Source organism: Hemitrygon akajei, unplaced genomic scaffold, assembly GCF_048418815.1.
Source record: "Hemitrygon akajei unplaced genomic scaffold, sHemAka1.3 Scf000104, whole genome shotgun sequence".
Taxonomy (NCBI): domain Eukaryota; kingdom Metazoa; phylum Chordata; class Chondrichthyes; order Myliobatiformes; family Dasyatidae; genus Hemitrygon; species Hemitrygon akajei.
Genome location: NW_027331990.1, coordinates 1,514,467 through 1,532,175, shown reverse-complemented (window position 1 = coordinate 1,532,175; position 17,709 = coordinate 1,514,467). Strand labels below are relative to the sequence as shown.

The following is a 17,709-nucleotide window of genomic DNA, read 5'->3' as shown; positions in this document are numbered from 1 at the left end:
TTGCCTCTCTCTCCATTGGTATTATTCCCTGTTCCCAATGAGCTGCATGGGTGCCTGGTCCCACAGGAACTGAAACACTCTCTGTGTAAAAAAAACTTACCCCTGACATCCCCTCGGAATCTATTTCAAAGCACCTTAAAACTATGCCCCCTTGTGTTAGCCATTTCAGCCCTGGGAAAGAAACCTCTGACTATCCACACAATCAATGCCCCTCATCAACTTATCCACCTAAAAAAAAGGCTCTAAACATAAACAAGGAAATTATACATTGCTTTGAGGATTTATTAGAAGTCTACAAAACTATGAGGGAAACGATAGGTTAAATGCAAGCAGCTCTTTCCACTGAGGTTGGGTGGGATGACAACCAGAGGTCGTGGGTAAGTGGGGGAGGTGAAAATTTAACGAGAGCATGTGGAAAAGCCATTCACTGAAATGGTCGCGAGAGTGTGGAATGAGATGCCAGCACAAGTGATGAATGTGAGCTCGGTTTCACCATTTAAAAGAAGTTTGGATGGGAGCCTGGATGGTAGGAGTATGGAGGACGATGGTCCCAGTGCAGGTAGATGCATTAGACAGCTTAAATGTTTTTTTGGCATTGACTATATGCACCAAATAGCCTGTTTTTGTGCTGAACTTCTCCATGTTTCTATGATGGAGAAGCTGGTCTAACTTGCTTCGAAGGGAAAACAAGTAGGAGTGACAATGGAACAGCAAACTACCTGCGTCTCAATATCACCAAGACAAAGGAGATGGTGGTGGACTTTAGGAGATCTAGGCCTCATATGGAGCCAGTGATCATTAATGGAGAATGTGTGGAGCAGGTTAAGACCTACAAGTATCTGGGAGTACAGTTCGACGAGAAGCTAGACTGGACTGCCAACACAGATGCCTTGTGCAGGAAGGCACAGAGTCGACTGTACTTCCTTAGAAGGTTGGCGTCATTCAATATTTGTAGTGAGATGCTGAAGATGTTCTATAGGTCAGTTGTGGAGAGCGCCCTCTTCTTTGTGGTGGCGTGTTGGGGAGGCAGCATTAAGAAGAGGGACGCCTCACGTCTTAATAAGCTGGTAAGGAAGGCGGGCTCTGTCGTGGGCAAAGTACTGGAGAGTATAACATCGGTAGCAGAGCGAAGGGCGCTGAGTAGGCTACGGTCAATTATGGAAAACCCTGAACATCCTCTACATAGCACCATCCAGAGACAGAGAAGCAGTTTCAGCGACAGGTTGCTATCGATGCAATGCTCCTCAGACAGAATGAAGAGATCAATACTCCCCAATGCCATTCGGCTTTACAATTCAACCGCCAGGAGTAAGATATGTTAAGGTTCCGGGGTTAGGACTCAATGTATTTAAGTAAACTACTTAAGAATTTTTTAAAAGCTATTATTAATGCTTTTTGAGAGGGTGATTTTAGATGCATATCATATTTTTACTGAGTTAAATATTGTATGTAATTAGTTTTGCTACAATAAGTGTATGGGACATTGGAAAAAAAATGTTGAATTTCCCCATGGGGATGAATAAAGTATCTATCTATCTATCTATCAACTCAGGAGTTGAGCGATCGATACTTACGAAAAAAGTGGAAGCATTGGAAAGGCAGGAGGACACAACCATGGCTGAAATGAGAAGCCAAAGAGAGGGCAAACAAAAGAGCAAAAACTAGTGGGAAGCTTTTAGGAACCAACAGAAGACAACTAAAAAAAAAAGTCAGATGAGCTCAGGAATTGGAATGATGATTAATGAGTCAGTCGTTAATGAGTCTTGGCAGCACCCAACAGTCTGATGCATTTAGAGGAACAAAATATCCGGGGCCTCAATATCTCTTGAGAACCAAGGTTCCCTGCACCAGTTACCTTTCAACTTTTATTTTGACTGGCACATACAAACTCCACACCCTCAAAATTTCACTTCTGAAGGCCTCCCACTTACCAAGTACTCCTTTGCCAGAAAACAGCCTGTCCCAAACCACACTTGTCAGATCCTTTCTGATACCATCAAAATTGACCTTTCTCCAATTGAGAATATCAACCCGTGGTCCAGACCTCTCTTTTTCCATATTTACTTTTGAATCTCATGGCATCATGATCACTAATTTCAGTCATCAGCCCTGCATCATTTCCTAACAGCTTATTGAACACTTTACGTCAGGAATTCAACGTCCTGATTTTGGGGACATTTGACAAACTCTACCCCATTTTGTCCTTTCACAGTGTGGGAATCCCAGTCAATATCTGGGAAGTTAAAATCACCAACTGAATTAACCTTTGTTTCTTGGCATGGTCTGTGATCTCTCTACAAATTTGTTCCTCTAAATCTCTCAGACTGTTGGGTGCAACCAAGTCCCAGTGATGGCTACAATATCATAATTCCCTGTCCTGTGCTCATCTTGCTTTCCTACGATGCTTCTTGCATTGTGATATACACAGATCAGCACTTTCATCGCACCATGCTCAACCATTTGATTGCTGACTCTATCTGAGGTCTGAACAACATCTGACTGGTGTCAAGAAAACAACCTCTCAATCATTGTCACAAAACCAAAGGAGCTAATTGTGGATGACAAAAGGAATGGAGACAGGCTAAACCGTATTGGCATCAATGAATCTGGGGTTGAGAGGGTCACCAAGGATCTGACATGGTCTGTATATACTAGCTGTGTTGTGATAAAAACACAACAGCACCTCTTTCACCTCAGACGGTTGAAGTTTGGGATGGGGACCCATATCCTAAGGACTTTCTACAGGAACACAAATGAGAGCATCCTGACTGGCTGAATCACTGCCTGGTAAACTGCACGTTCCTTAATTGCAGGAACCTACAGAGAGGGGTGCGCACAGCCCAGCACATCCCTAGATGTGAACTTCCCACTATTCAGGACATTTGCAGAGGCAGGTGTGATAAAAGGGCCCGGAGGATATTGAGGACCCAATTCACCACAACCACAAACTGATCCTGCTGCTACCATCCAGGAAACGGTCCCACAGCAAAAGGACCAACGGGCTCCGGGACAACATCTTCCGCCAGGCCATCAGACGGATTAATTGATTTCTATGTCATATTGACTGCCCTATCTACATACTATTTGTTATAAATTACTATAAATTACACATTTAGACAGAGACGTAACGTGAAGATTTCTACTACTCATGTAGATGCAGAATGTATGTAATAAATTCAGTTCACCCTCTCCACTATCTGTTCTGTCATTCTGGCTCCCGTTCCCCCTACAACTTACTTTAACCCCATCACACCCCCCCCCCCCACACACACACTAGTTCTAGCAAGCCTTACCACTAGGATATTAGATCCCTCTTGTTCTGTTCCCATAACTAACGAATCCCCTATCAGCCCTTTGACTTTCCTCTGCTAATAATCCCCAACAGTTTCTAAAGTGGTCCACCTGTTGTTGTGTGGGATGGTCACAAGAGTATTTTGTGAGGGATGTTTAACCTCATCCCTTTCCTTTCCTGTGTCCTGTACCTTGGGTGTAACTCACCTCACTTCATGTCATATCTATCACCCCCTCCAACTCCTGGATGATCCAGAATTCATCCATTTCAAGTTCCAACTCTTTGAAGTGCAGGGTTACAAGCTGCAGCTGGATGCACATCTGGTAGGTGAGGGCATCAAGGACAATGGAGGTCTCCCCACCTTCCCACCAATGTCCCCTCTGACTTGTAATGACCAGTGGGCACATAAATCTCGTAATGTGCATTTTTTACCCAGTGACAACATGTGCACACTGTACTTTATATAGAGAGGTATTCATTTTCACAGCTAGCAAAGCATTGTCCATAAGAACTTTGATCTCTGAGTTAGATCAAGTTCACCTGCACTCTCACACAACCTGTGTAACAGGCCTGTAATGGGTAATGAAGGATTTTCTCACCAGAGCTTTTGCACTTTGTCCATATGCGGTTTGCTTGCTAAATTACACTTTAAAATGTCAGATTTCCAAATATCACTCCACTTCTTCACACTTCTAAATTCTCCGGCAACTTCTGCATCGCCACAATACACACAGGTAACATGAGTATTTCCCCTGAGCACTCCTGAGGAATTGAGGATATATAACAAAATAATTTTGAACCTCTGTAACCTCTGGCTAAAAGAATAATTGGGACTGAATAGGAATTTCTGAACTTAAGTAAACTCTGTCTTCAGCGGTTAACTAAGACAGGCTCATTCCCAGTTCTCTGTGGCTTGCAGAGAGACACACTGAGAGCTGATAACATTATACATTGTACCCTTATTAGTTGATAACATTATACATTGTACCCTTATTTGAGTAAAGGGAGGAGGACTCGCTGAAAAGGACAGGAATGAACATCTGTCTGTAACTAAGTCAGGGCCTTGCAAAGGGAATAACTGATAAGGACAGAACAGTACGTGCATCTGCAATTAAAACCTTCATTTAGTGAACTCCCTTATCTAAGTAATTAAGTTTTGCACCAACAGACTTGGTGAGCAAACCAGTTCAAATAACATCTTGCAAATAGTAATGTATGGGGCTTACTATGTATAAATACATGACTGTAACCTGACTGAGTCAGTCCACTTGTCAGATGGTGGCAGTGCTTACGTGCCTTCCCTTTGACAACTGGGTCTCAAACTCCTACAGGAGAATGCGCAATAAACTGTGGTGACGATAGCTGGTCTCCCGTGTTTTATTCAGATTCAACTTTAACATTTGGCGTCATGAACAGGATCCCAACATAGGGAGTGCCAAGCAAACGGGCTGAGTAAGCAGCTGGAACACTCTGGGGACTGCGGAGACCGACCAGACACCCAATAGGTATTTTGTCATTCTCCGTTAATTCCTTTCGAGGTACAGTCCCTCGCCCAAGCTGATCGCATACCTTGACGGGATCGGGAAAGAATCTGTTGGGAGACTCGTATAAGGTGGGCAAAATTTTACTGAGGAGGCAGATGGGCCGGGTAAATTTTAGTAAGTGGGCAGGAGGTGGTCCCAGGTAAATTTATCAATTTAACTGGAGGTGCCAGCCGTGTAAATTTATCTGATTGTTAATTGAGCAGAAGGCTTTGTGCCGGGTAAAGAACAGAGGTCAATTGCAGTCGAGTGATATGAGTGGGACAAGAGCAGACAAACACAATATGCATGAGAGTTTTCCAGACAAGGAAAAAGATTTGCAAATGTTGAGTGCAGCACTGAATAAGAAATTGGGGAACAAAATCTGGCCACTGGGGGGGAACCTGGGATATTACCTCATGAGAACAAGCAGTAAATTTGCTAAGGAAAAGGAACTGTGGAAAGAAGTGGAAATTACTGAAAAGGGAATGGAAGGATAAGGCAGATGCAAAGTGGAACAGTACAGTATTAGCAAGTTGGTGGAATAATGCATGTGACAAAGGGATAGAGGTATGCACTGCAGAAGGAACGCCAAAGGTTGGGAGAGGCTAAAAGCGGAGCATGAATGGGTGGATGGGCGCCAAAAACGAGAGCAGGGAAAACAACGTAAGCAAACCAAAGCCGGTCTAGATAGGACAGCAGGGCTGGAAAGTCAGTCTGAAGTTCTAACTGATAGGGAAACAATGGATCCCGAACCCACGTCCGGCATACCGACCCTGTTTGAGGACAGTGACTGTGATGCTGAGTGCATAATGCGACTCCACAAGATTTATTCACTCTGCTGCATGATTCTCTCAGCTGATGAGGGGCGGAAACGGAAGGCAGAACTGAGATACCAAACCAATCTGGAGTTACAGGCGGGAATCCATAATGAGAATGAACAGACAGACCGGATTATTCAAGCCTTGGAAAGGGCTCTCCAGCAACCTGCAAACAACAGTAAAGTACGTCAAAGCAAACCTAAGCCTGGAGAATCGGGACCAGTCTATTGGGAGCGATTTATGGCCTGCTAGAGCACTTTCACAGGAGACCGAGTCTTTAATGATGGGAACCCGTTCCCCAGTTTAAAGCCTTACTGCATCATCACGTGATGACGTAGGGTCGAGACGTTGGAAATCCAACTCCCTCGTAAAAAGTAATGAAATAGAGTTTAAATGAAGAAGAGTCAAATAATATCTATTAGAAATTACTTATAAGCAACTCGGGAATATCTTTTGATATGGCTCCTAAACTGAAACAGAAGAAAGCTATTACTTCGAAGATTGCGCAAATTGGTGGGGAAAAAGGCCTAACCGCTTCGGTGAAGCATCAGAATCAAGTTGGATCTCCTCCCGGCGAAGTGCACGATACTTCTGATGATGAAGGGAAGGAAGATGTAGCAATGTCGGTGGTCTCTAAGAAGAAACGGAAGGAACGCATGCGCGGAAGTATCTATGGGAAGATGTCAACAGAACTACAAAGCCTAACTACGGCTGGAAGTGAAATTGGATCGGAATCGGAAGGGGACACAGACTCTTTGGGAAATTCGAAGGAGGAAGAAAAGGAAAAGAAGAAAGAGATTAAAGGAGACATAAAAGATATCCTGAGATATATAATGAATGAATTAAAATCTATAAGAGTAGATATGATGAAAGAATCAACAGTTACAAGAACAGATATGACGAAGGAATTAAGAGCTATAAGAATAGATATGACAAATGAATTAAAAGCTATAAGAACAGATATAAAAATGATACAGAATACACTTGATAATGTGGTGGAAAAACAAAAGAAGATGGAGAAGGAAGTTAAAGAGATGGAAGTAAAAGTGGAAGAAAATACTGAAAGAATAGAAAAAATAGAAAATGATAATTCTGTCTGGATAGCAGAAAGAAAACGGATGCTTGAAAAAATGGATGCACTTGAGAACCCTAGTAGACAAAATAATATTAAAATTTTTGGTCTTATAGAAGGTACAGAGGGAGAAAATCCAATAAAATTTTCAAGATTGGATTCCGAAAATTTTGGAAATGGAAGAAGGAAGTCAAGTAATTGAAATTGAAAGAGCACATAGAGCTTTAAGACCAAGATCTCAACAAGATCAAAATCAAAGATCAATTTTGATAAAATGCTTAAGGTATCAAGATAAAGAAATGATCTTGAAGGCAGCTACTCAGGGTGCCAAAGAGAGAAAAGGGCCATTGATAATAAAAGGGAAAAGAGTTTTTTTTTAACCCAGATATAAGTTACGATCTTCTGAAGAGGCGGAAAGAATTTAATCCAGTGAAAAAATCTTTATGGGAAAAGGGTTATAAATTTTTATTGAGCTACCCAGCAAAATTGATAATTTTTCTGGAAAATGGAGAAAGAAGTTTTTTTGTTGACTACCGGAAAGCGGAGAAATTTGTACAAGAACTACCCGATGTTCATGAAGAGGACTAATGAATTATAGAAATGAAATGGACTTATGATGAAAATTGAAATAAGGTTGGACTTGATGTACATTTATAAAGAAAAAATAGTTGAAGAGAATTAATTGGGAGTGGAGATATTAATTATTTTCTTTTTTTTCTTCATTAATATATATATATATATATATATATATATATATATATGTTTTATTTATTTCTTTTTGCGGGGGAGCTGGAGGAGATCCTGATCGATGGCTGCGAGTTTCACGTGTACAATCATGGCGATTGCCATGACCCGTAAAATGGGGGGGGGGCAATGCTGTGTTCTTTTTATTCGCAACATTAGTTGGGGGTATTTTGTTTTTTTTTTCTTATATATTAGTTATCTTTTTTATATCTTTCTTCTTTTCTGCCTGGATGGTTGGGGAGAGACTCATAGCAACATGGAGAATTTTAAAGAGTTCCCAAGGTATTATGAATGACTAATTTGCTTAATTTATTAAGTTCTAATGTTAATGGAATTAATGGACCTGTGAAAAGAAAGAGAGTTTTAACATATATTAAGAAAATGAAAGGAGATATAGCTTTTTTACAAGAAACGCATTTAACAGAAACAGAACATAAGAAATTAAAGAGAGATTGTATTGGAAGTGTTATTGCAGCTTCATTTAATTCAAAATCGAGAGGAGATGCAATTTTGGTTAATAAGTCTTTACCAATTAAAATACAAAATGTAATAATTGATTCTGGGGGGAGATATGTAATTATACATAGTCAAATTTTTTCAGAATTACGGACTTTTATGAATATTTATGCACCAAATGAAAATGATACAAAATTTATACAAGAAGTCTTTTTGAAATTGGCTGATGCACATGATAAAATATTAATAGGTGGAGATTTTAATTTTTGTTTGGATCCAGTTTTGGATAGGTCAACCAAAGTTGCTACAAAATCAAAAGTAACAAAATTAACTTTATCATTAATGAAAGAATTAAACCTGATTGATATATGGAGAAAAATGAATCCAAGAGAGAGAGATTATTCATTTTATTCAAATAGACATAAAACTTATTCAAGGATTGATTTTTTTTATTATCAAAAAATATTCAAGATAGAGTGAAAAGTGTGGAATATAAAGCAAGAATATTGTCAGATCATTCTCCCTTGATAATGACAATGATAATGATGGATAAGGAGGAATCGATTTATAGATGGAGATTTAATTCAATTTTATTAAAACATCAAGATTTTTGTGATTTTATGAAAAAACAAATTTAGTTGTTTTTGGATACAAATTTACATTCAGTAGAGGATAAAATTGTATTATGGGAAGCGATGAAAGCATATTTAAGGGGTCAGATTATAAGTTATACATCTAAAATCAAGAAGGAATATGCAGCAGAAATAGATCATTTGGAAAAAGATATTATAAAGTTAGAAAAAGAATCTCAAAGACACATGACAGAAGAAAAACGAAGACAACTTGTTAACAAAAAATTACAATATAATACACTTCAGACATATCGTACAGAAAAAGTAATTTTGAGAACTAAACAGAAATATTATGAACTAGGTGAAAGATCACATAAAATTCTTGCTTGGCAGTTGAAAACAGAACAGGTTTCTAAAACAATAAATGTGATTAGAACAAGTGTAAATAAGGTTACTTATAAGCCTTTAGAAATTAATGAAACTTTAAAAAAAATTATACTGAACTATATCAATCAGAATCAAAAAATAAGATTACTGAGATAGATAAATTTTTATCACAAATAACCCTTCCAAAATTAAATTTTGAAGAACAGAAAGGATTAGATATGCCTTTTACATTAAAAGAGGTTGAAGAAGCTTTAGGTTCACTTCAGAGTAATAAATCTCCAGGGGAAGATGGTTTTCCTCCTGAGTTTTATAAAAAATTTAAAGATTTATTAATTCCTCCTTTTATGGAATTAATATATCAAGTGGAAAGAATGCATAAACTCCCACAATCCTTTTTAACAGCGATCATAACTGTACTGCCAAAAAAAGATAGAGAACCTTTAAAACCAGCATCATATAGGCCTAATTATTTGTTGAATACAGATTATAAAATAATAGCAAAAATTTTATCTAATAGAATATCTAAATACTTACCAAAATTAATACATATGGACCAAACAGGTTTTTATTAAAAATAGACAATCAATGGATAATATAACCTGGTTAATTAGTATAATTCATTTGGCACAAAAAAGAGAGGAAATGAGTGTGGCAGTTGCTTTGGATGCAGAAAAAGCATTTGATAGATTGGAATGGGATTTTTTATTTAAGGTATTGGAAAAATATGAATTAGGAAAATCTTTTATACAATGGATTAAAATTCTAAATACTAATCCTCAAGCTAAATTAGTTACAAATGGTCAGATTACAACACCATTTTGTTTAACAAGGTCAACTAGACAAGGCTGCCCCTTATCACCTGCTTTATTTGTATTGGCAATAGAACCATTAGTTGAATTAATTAGAACAGATTCAGATATTGAGGGCTTTAGGGTTAATCAAGAAGAATATAAGATTAACTTATTTGCTGATGATGTTTTGATTTACTTAACAAACCCATTGCAATCTTTGCAAAGATTATCTTTTAGATTGGAAGAATATGGGGAAGTATCGGGTTATAAAGTAAATTGGGATAAAAGTGAAATTTTACCCCTTACCAATGGAAATTATAATCAATGCCGATTAGCAACTCAATTTCGATGGTCAATAAATGGGATAAAATATTTAGATATTAACTTTAATAATGATGTAAAAAAATTATATAAACAAAATTATTTGCCATTATTAAAAACAATAAAAGGGGATCTTGATAAATGGATGATATTACCAATAACATTAATAGGTAGAGTTAATGTTGTAAAAATGAATATATTTCCTAGATTGCAATATTTATTTCAAACTCTACCAATACAATTACCTCAGAAGTTTTTTCAAGAACTGAATAAATATGTAAGGAAATTTCTTTGGAAAGGAAAGATGTCAAGAATATCATTGGAAAAATTGACATGTAAATTTGATTTAGGAGGGTTAGAACTTTGAAACTTTAAGAATTATTATAAAGCAAATCAACTTAGATTTATTGCGTCTTTTTTTGATGAAGAAAAACCGGCATGGATTAGAATAAAATTAGATAAGATAGGAGAAAATACACCAGAAGATTTTATATATAAATGGGAATCCAAATGGATACGGGGAAAAAAAGAATCTCCTATATTAAGACATTTGATTGATTTATGGAATAAGGTAAATATGGATGATGAGATAAAGAAATCTTTATTAGCAAAAAGGACTTTAATTCAAAATAGGCTTATTCCTTTCACAATGGATAATAAACGTTTACATAATTGGTTTCAAAAGGGGATTAAATATATAGGTGACTGTTTTGAAGGAGGTATATTGATGTCGTTTGATCAATTAAAAAATAAATATAAAATATCAAATAACACTCTTTTCTGTTATTTTCAATTAAAAGCTTATTTACGAGAAAAACTGGGACAAACAATGTTGATACCAAAACCTAGTGAAATAGAAATATTAATTCAGAAAGGAAAAATTAAAAAATTTACATCTTGTGTGTATAATTTGATTCAAAAGCAGACAATTAAATTAGGAATTCATAAATCAAGACAAAAATGGGAATCTGATCTGAATGTTAAAATTGATGGGAAAAAATTGGTCAAGATTATGTTCTGATAGTATGAGAAATACAATAAATGTTCGACTTAGATTAATACAATATAATTTTTTACATCAATTATATATAACACCACAGAAAATAAATAGATTAAATTCAAATATGTCTGAGCAATGTTTTCAATGTAAACAAGAAATTGGTACTTTTTTACATTCTACTTGGTCTTGTTCTAAAATTCAACCATTTTGGATTAATTTAAGATTTTTATTTGAACAAATTATTGGAGTACAACTTCCACATAGTCCATTGCTATTTTTATTAGGAGACATTGAAGGGACAATAACGAAATTTAAATTGAATAAGTGTCAGAAAAAAATTATAAAAATTGCTTTGGCAGTAGCCAATAAAGTTATTGCAGTTACTTGGAAATCTGATTTAAATTTAACTATGGATCATTGGAATAATGAAATATATAGTTGTATTCCATTTGAAAAAATTACGTATAATTTAAGAAATGAATATGAAATATTTTTGAAAATTTGGTCACCATACTTACGAAAGATAGGATTAGATACATAGGTCCTTTGAAGATAAAATTATAGTAATTGGGGAAAGTGAAAATAAATATCGAAATTATTTTGAACTCCATGGAACATGTGGGGATCCTCCGATATCCAGGCAATCTTTCTTCTCTTTTCTTTCTTTCTTTTTTTTTCTTTAGATAAGGGGGGAGGGTTAAGATAGATAGATAGATAGATAGATAGATAGATACTTTATTCATCCCCATGGGGAAATTCAACATTTTTTCCAATGTCCCATACACTTGTTGTAGCAAAAACTCCTTACATACAATACTTAACTCAGTAATAATATGATATGCATCTAAATCACTAACTCAAAAAGCATTAATAATAGCTTTAAAAAAAAAAAAAAAAAAAAAAAAAGTTCTTAAGTCCTGGCAGTTGAATTGTAAAGCCTAATGGCATTGGGGAGTATTGACCTCTTCATCCTGCATTTCATTATTACATTTATTCTTGTAATTTCTAAAATTCAATAAATAAATAATATTTAAAAAAAGCCTTACCAATTAAGTTAGCCAACATGATTAAAACAAATAATATGGATTGACCTGACAAAGACCGAAATGGAATGTGACGAGCTTTGACCCAACTTTCGAATCCCGATCGACCCCGAAGGGAACTAATATTAAAGGTAAATATGCTCAGCGGGAAGAAGGACGCGAGCAAGCTATATCTGGGGATCAGAAATGGGAACAAAATCCTAGCAAGGGACAGGTGGGGACAACAGCCCGTTTAGAAATTGACAAACAAGGATGCTTCCAACCATGAGTATCACCCCTCAGGAAGAGCCCAAAGTAATATTGCAGGTTGCTGGAATTCCGTTTATTATTGATATGGGGACAACCACATCCACTCTCGATCAGGAAATGGTATCAGAAAATGGAAAACAGCTATCAGACAATCGGTCTGTCTGGGTTCAAAGGCAGGGCACATACGTATTCACGTACCCAGCCACTGCAGGTGGAATTCCAGGGGAACCAGTGTGAAGTTTCATTTACAGTCACCACCAGTCGGGGTGTAATCTAGCAGAGAGAGACTTGCTCTGTCCGTTGGAAGTCGAGATTCTCTGCGTGGACAAGGATATCACCCTGGGACTAGTGAACAACCAACAGCTTCCCCAGTTACTGGCACCCCCCCCCCCCCCCAGTGGTGGGCACTTAATCTGGATTCCACTGCGTTTGAACCCCTTCTCCCAGCGGCTGACACTCATGTGACTCTGTGCTATGACCCTCCAGGGTGCTCAACTGAGGAAAGCCAATATTATGCACCCCTCGAGGGACATATGTTCCCAGTCACGGTGACTGGAGAGATTAAAGGAAAAGAGGTCAGCGCATTACTGCCTGAAGTTCCGGATTTCCTTTGGCGACAGACAGGACTGGTGCTTCCCTATATCACTGTCTGGGTTTGCCCTGGGTTAAAGCCAAAGAGCCCAGAGTTCAATTCAGAAGGTTCAAAGGAACATCTAAACAAGCCTGATGTATTTTGGAAACAAGTCCTGTGGACTGATGAAGTTAAAATAGAACTCTTTGATGGCAATGAGAAAAGGTATGTTTGGAGAAAAAAGGGTGCAGAATTTCATGAGAAGAACACCTCTCTAACTGGTAAGCACGGGGATGGCTTTTGGCTTGTGTTGCAGCCAGTGGTAGAGGGAAGAATGAATTCAATTAAATACTAGCAAATTCTGGATGTAAACATCAAACTGTAAAAAAGCCGAAGATGAAAAGAGGATGGCTTCTACAACAAGATAATGATCCTAAACATAACTCAAACTCCACAATGCACCACCTCATGAGGTGCAAGCTGAAGGTTTTGCCAAGGCAAATAGCAGTGCATGCAAGACGGCTCAAGAATCTCACAGAACTAGAAGCCTTTTGCAAGGAAGAATGGGCGAAAATCCCCCAAACAAGAACTGAAAGACTCTTAGCTGGCTACAAAAAGCGTTTACAAGCTGTGATACTTGCCAAAGGGGGTGTTACTAGGTGTTGACCATGCAGGGTGCCCAAACTTTTGCTTCAGGCCCTTTGCCTTTTTTGTTATTTTGGAACTGTAAAAGATGGAAATTAAAAAAAAAAGTTTCCTTGCTTAAAATATTACTGAAATGTGTCATCTTTAACTTATGTCTTTTGGAAATCAGTTCAACTTTTACTCGTTTAACAGTAACAGAAACTTTGACCGGGGTGCCCAAACTTTTGCATGCCACTGTAATTGAGCAGGCCTCTTTTGAATCGGCTGTCTCTGCCCAGAAGGCTGAGCTGTTTGCTCTGACTCCTGCCTGTATCCTAGCAACAGACTAAAGTGCGAACTTTTACACGGACTCCAGTTATGAACTGACTACGGGGCTTTGGGGATTCCTGACTTCCTCTGGCCACCGCATTAGTAATGCTACCTTTGTGAACAACTTACTCACCGCTCTACAGCTACCTCGAGTTTTGACTATTATTAAATGTGCAGCCCATACTGGGGAATGTGATGAGATGTTCCAGGGTAATGTTAGGGCTGATGCAGCTGCCAAACAGACAGCCTTGAATCTCACACTTTTAGTCCCCTGGGGAACCCAGCAAGCTCCTATTAGATAAAATCTAAGCACGGGTATGCCAGACATGGGGGAAATACGTAACTAACAGGGGGACGCCCCTGAAGGAGAGAGCAAACTATGGTCCCAAATGGGTTGCCACCTCGAACCTCAGACCAATTTATGGGTGACCCCTGCGTGAAAGGTCTGTGTTCCCTCCGTGTTCTTACCTATTTTGATAGATTATGTACATAATTGTACACACTTGGGCAAGGAGGGGATGGTTAATACATTATTACAACCTTGACTTCCAGAAAGCAGCTGAAAAGCGAGCCAAAGCATGCTTAAATTGTAAAAAAAACAAATGCTGGAAAGGGGATGCCTTGTGGTTCCGGAACTACCCCCTTGCCTGGTGGACCTTTTTCTTGTTTGTAACTTGAGTTTATAGAATTACCTAGAGTACATTGTTATAGGTATTGCTCAGTGATAGTAGATGTATTTAGCAGATGGATTGAAGCTGTTCCTACAACTATTAATACCACTACGACTGTTGTGAACATATTGCTAAAAGAAATAACTCCTCACTATGGACTTCCAGAAATGATAAGCTAGGACAATGGGCCAAAATAAATGAGGAAATCTGTAAAGAACTTGCTATAAAACAGCAGTTCCACTGCACCCATCATCTGAATGCAGCGACATAAGGAACGAGCCAATGGTACTTTGAAAGATAAGTTGGCAAAACTTAGACAAGAAACTGGATTGACCTGGTTGAAGGTTTTACCCTTAGTCCTATTCCATATGAGAATCACGCCATCAAGTAAGAAATCACCGGCAGAAATTATCTACGGGAAGCCCATGAGAACCCCCTGGGGACCCCGACCTTGTTTGCCGCTCCTCCCTGAGCGCTTACCTGCAACATTGGATATGCACACCTTGGGGGAGGAGATGGGAAAATACTTATGCAAATTAACAAAAACTCTCTAAAGCTTGCATTCACAGGTACGACAGGCCTATCGAGAGGACGAACCCCAAACTAAAGGTGACTATTCCACCATCCAGCCTGGAGAATTGTCCTGCTTAAGAACTAGGATGGTAATGTTACGAATGTGATGCAACTCTGAGGGGCCGAAGGGTACAAAATCGCCCCCTCCTTTTTGAGAATCACAAGATCGCTATTAATTCGGGTCTGAGACCCAGGAAATGAGAGAGAGACGTCCAGAATACACAAGGTTTGGAATGTGTCCTGGCCTCAGCGAAACGGAACCACTGATAACGGCCATTGTCTCTTGGAGAAGGAATTGTGTATTGAGTACTGTACTATTCATTGAAACCCCTCAGGGGACAACCAGAGTGGTCTGGTTGAGGGATTGCATCATCCCAACCTGATTGACATCTGAGACCCCGTGAATAAGGATAAAAGAGGGTCTGGGAAAAAAAACCCTTTAGACCAAGGGTGTTAAACTCATTTTAGGTCACGGGCCGGATTGAGCAAAATGCAGCTTCATGCGGGCCGGATCAGTCGGACGCGTGCGAACGCAGCTTTCGTTGCCTCCGTTTTTTCAGCCTGCTCTCATGTGTCTGAGTCTCTGCTATAACTGCAAAGTGTATCACTTTACAAATTCCATTTCTTATGAAGAAGACTGCCGAATAAACACTAAAAACCCTAAAAACCTGGTACCTGAATAAACTCAGAATTAGGCATATCATACGCCATAGGCTTTACTGGGGCCAGCTTTAATAGTAATTAGATATTATCTCGCGGGCCAAATATAATTCCACCGCGGGCCGGATTTGGCCCGCGGGCCTTGAGTTTGACATATATGCTTTAGACGCACCAGGAGAAATGCTAGAGATCCCGTGACAGCGTTTAATAGCGACAGCCGGTGAGGGCTCGTGTGCATCCTTCCTTGCCAGGGTGGCGGGCTCATGACGGAAGAACGGCTTAGCTAAAGGAGAGGCCACAAGAGAACGGCCACACCAACGAAACTCCGACGGATCAAAATCATAAAAGGAAAGCCGGCAAGTTTTTCTCCAAATCTCTCTCTCTCTCCAACCATTGCAACCCAGTGGTACCAAAGGCTGCAGCCTGCAAGAACTGAGTGAACTTCATATTTCCATCGGACAATACATTATCCTCCAGACAACGATAGAGCTATTTCTTATTGATTATTATTATACCCACACTTTTAGATTTAGTATTGACGACGTATATTATCTGTATATTTGCAGTGATATTATTTTTGTGTATTTTTAGTAATACACAATTTGGAGAGGACTGTACCAAGTGCTACTGACAACACCTCCTGCGGTGATGGTGGAAGGGCAGCTCCGGCGGATACATCAAACGGACTGTAAACACGTTACTGGCAGAACTGATAAGGACTGGAAAATGTACTGGTTAATGCTGATTTTAATGACCCTAAGGGAACCTGCCCCTGTCTCGGGAGGCCCCCAGTTTAACACTTTCCTGTCCCTCTGCCACACCTATGCTGAGCAAGTTGAGCGGGGAACACATTGGGTATGTGCCCGGATTCTCCAACAGGGTCAGACTATGTCAGTGGTGCCTCTGAAAACTAGTGGAGTCAATTCAGTTCCGGTGTTTTCTGATAGCCGTAATGGTAACATTGTCAATTGCACCATATCCAGGTCTGGAAGGCGAGACTGGGGATGGTGTTGCTTTGAGGGTTGGAGTCGTAGATCTCCTCCACAAGACTTCTCCAAGCTATGGCCGGGGATAAGAGTTACATCTCCAGCAGTGGTTCGTACTACTTGTTGTGTAACCAGAATGAGAGTGCACCTTATCAAGTGGGAAGTAGTAACTGCACCAAGAGTCAAACTTATGATACCCCTGGACCACTAAATGGAGCTTATTGGGTTTGTGGAAACGGGGCCTATCCCTGGCTGCCGGGAGAAAGAACAGGGCAGCGGCATGGAACCACACCCTACCAGACGGGTTCTCGAGGGGGGACGAGGGTTGGAGTGGTTGTTGCTACTTTGCCGACCTTGTGCCACACTTGAGGATCCTGCCTCAGCCTCAGGATCACCCCATTGGAACAGGCAACGAAGGGGTATAACGGAATCTGAGAGATTTTGGATGATTCCCTATCCCTCCTATGGGGTAGCCAGAAATTCCAGGGAAGTAATTAATTTAGCAGCCGCTCTAGAAGAACTGGCCAATAATTCAGCCGGAGCACTGACTGACACTCAAGCACAGGTAACTGAGATGATTGCAATTCGCCAAACAGTGCGACAGAATCGGATGGCCCAACACTTTATATTAGCAGAAAAAGGAGGGACCTGTGCTATCATAGGTAAGGAATGCTGTACTTATAACCCTGACGAATCTTCCAATATTACTGGCTTGTCTCAACACATCACCCAAGATATTCGGAAAATTCAAGATGTTGGCAGTAAGCTGCACAATTTTGGGACCAGTAAGGCAGGGGGGGTGGCCCTGGCCTTTCAATATATTCGGGGACTTCTGGGGATTATTTTAGCATTTTGGAAGTCTGATTGTATTAATTTTGATTATTGTCTGCATCCTACGGTGCCTTTGGCCATGTTTTGTATCATGTTGTAGAAGCAGAACCCCATAACCATATGCCCTCTGCTTTGCTTTTACTTTGGCTTTGACTTCTCTTGTCAGCCACGGCCGCATCCTTTTTCCATTCGAAA

General features: G+C 39.4%; 1 protein-coding gene across 1 annotated transcript in view; it reads right to left on the bottom strand.

The window, feature by feature from the left end:
* The window catches only part of LOC140723196 (uncharacterized), a 46,981-nt gene that overhangs the window by 6,487 nt on the left and 22,785 nt on the right, over positions 1-17,709 (bottom strand). The gene's annotated exons all lie outside the window — the stretch shown is intronic.